Source organism: Canis aureus, chromosome 17 (genome assembly GCF_053574225.1).
Source record: "Canis aureus isolate CA01 chromosome 17, VMU_Caureus_v.1.0, whole genome shotgun sequence".
Classification (NCBI taxonomy): domain Eukaryota; kingdom Metazoa; phylum Chordata; class Mammalia; order Carnivora; family Canidae; genus Canis; species Canis aureus.
In genome coordinates this window covers 16,174,540-16,177,115 of record NC_135627.1, presented here as the reverse complement: position 1 = coordinate 16,177,115, position 2,576 = coordinate 16,174,540, and the positions used below count along the sequence as shown (strand labels likewise).

Below are 2,576 nucleotides of genomic sequence, written 5' to 3'. Positions count from 1 at the left end.
AAGTTAAATGACTTGTCAGGTTTGTGCCTGATACATAGTACATGGTGTTGGGGAGTTAGAGAAGACATGACCTTATGCTCAGTAAGTTTACAATCTCAAAGAAAAAGACAGGACACCATACAAACATATCTATCAGAAGCAATTGAAGGTATAGAGAATCCAAAATCAAGTAGTTATGCTTCATTACAATTATTCCTCACAGCTTAGAAATTCACTAAAAACAAAAAGGGAAAAAAATATGATAGTATGAAACTTGAATACTGGACAATCTCCATGTTGTGTGGCTTCCCCATCTTTGGCTCGTGATCTTCCATCTCCTATCAGTACTTTATGCTGGAAACTTTCATTATCAAATAACTGCCTCCACCTTCTGCTGCTTCTCAATTTTCTCCAGGCACCCTAGCAAGGAGTCAATTTTCATTTTGATCGGGGTTAATTCTTTCTTGATTGTCTGGAGCTCATCTGATTTCAACTTAGAGCCTGATGAAGATGACCCACTGACGGTAGATCTCGATCCCCCTTTCATGGAAAAGTCTCCTTTTCCCCTGCAAGTCGTTGTGACAGCCACTCTGGGACACTTCAGTAGAATCACTGCATGGGGGGGGGGGGGGGGGGCACACGCCCGTGGTAATCAAATAACCAATTGTAGAAATCTTTTCTGTAGTAATCATAGTCAAAGACATAACCACCAACAGACAGGAAAGTCTCCTTTGACTCGAGTCTATAAAGTGCAGAAAGGGGTCTTTTGTTTCCTGGTTTGGGTCTGTATGGTTTGGGTTCTCCTGCCATGTTGATATCAAGCGGTAGGCCAGCAATGATCCTGGCATTTTCTCCAGCCACTGCAGCTCTTGCGTGTCATTCACTCATGTACTGTACAAATGCATAGCCTTTGTGAACTGAGCATCCAACTATTTTCCATACTTTGAGAAAATGGTTTCAATGTCAACTTTCTTGACAATGGCTGTATTTAGATTGCCGATGAAAACACAGGAGTTGATGGACTTGGGGTCATTCTTATTGGTGACATCGCTGGTCTGTGTTTTGCCAGTCATGGTTGGCTCACCTTGTTTTAATCATGGCCCACGGAGCTGACCTGGGCGCAGCCTGGGGACCAGCCGTGTTTGGCACACATCCAAAAACGATCCCCAGATATAGAAACTTCTAATGACTCACCCAAGAAACTGCTAGATCTAATCAATGGATTCAGCAAAGTTGCAGGATACAAAATTAACATGCAAAAATCAGTAGCATTTTTACACACTAACAATGAAGTTTATGAGAAAGAAATCAATCTCATTTACAGTGATACAAAAACCAATAAAATACGTAGAAATAAATTTAACCTAGGAGGTGAAAGATCCAGACACTGAAAACTACAAGACATTGATGAAAGAAATCAAAGAAAACAAAACAAATGGAAAGGTATCCCGTGTTTATGAGTTAGAAGAATTAATATTATTAAAATGCCAATGCTACTGAAAGCTATCTGTGGATTCAATGCAATCCCTATCAAGATTCCAATGGCATTTTTTACAGAAGTAGAAAAAAACACTCCTAATATGTATATAGAACTTAAAAAGACCCCAAGTAGCCAAAGAAATCCTGAAAAAGAAGAACAAAGCAGAAGGCATCACAATTCCTGATTTCAAGCTTTTCTATAAAGCTATAGTCATCAAAACAGCATGTTACTGACATAAAAAACAGGCAAATAGATCAACGGAACACTACTGAGAGCCCAGAAATAAATCCAAGCATATATGGTCAACTGATATTTTTAAAGGCAGACAAGAATACAAAATGGAGAAAAGATAGTCTCTTCTTCAATAAACAGTGGTCGGATAATTGAATATCTACATGTAAAAGAATGAAACTGTACCCATAACTTGCACCACTCACAAAAATTAACTCAAAATGGATTAAAGACTTAATGTGAAATGTGAAACCATGAAACACTTAGAAGAGAACATGGGGGAAAAACTCCTTGACATGGGTCTTGACAATGATTTTTTTGGATATGTAAACTAAAACACAAGCAACAAGATAAAAAATGAACAAGTGAGACTATGTCAAACTAAAAAGATTTTCTGCACAGCAAAAGAAACCATTGACAAAATAAAAAGACAACCTAACCCCACAAAATGGAGAAAAATACTTGCAAACCATGTATCCGATAAGGGATCAATATCTAAAATATAAAGAACTCAATAGCAAAACAAAACAAAACCACAACCCCCCCAAAAAAAACAAAAAATTCAATTTAAAATTGGCAAAAGACCTGTTTCTTTAAAGAGGAGACACAAAAAGCCAATAGGTACATGAAAAGATGCTCAACGTAGCTAGTCATTAGGCAAATGTAAATTAAAAGCACAATGAGACATCACCTCCTACTTGCCAGAATGACTATCATCAAAAAGACAAAAGGTTACAGATGCTGGTGTGGATGTGGAAAGAAGGGAGCCCTTGCACGCTGTGGGTGTGACTATAAATTAGTGCGGCCACTATGAAAAACAGTACAAAGCAGCCTCAAAAAGTGAAAAATAGGGCAGCCCGGGTGGCTCAGCGGTTTAGTGCCGCCT

At 38.4% G+C, this 2,576-nt stretch overlaps 1 pseudogene; it reads right to left on the bottom strand.

The window, feature by feature from the left end:
* Positions 1 to 269: 269 nt before the first annotated feature.
* Positions 270 to 1,067, bottom strand: LOC144287453 (RNA-binding Raly-like protein pseudogene; annotated as a pseudogene).
* Positions 1,068 to 2,576: the final 1,509 nt, after the last annotated feature.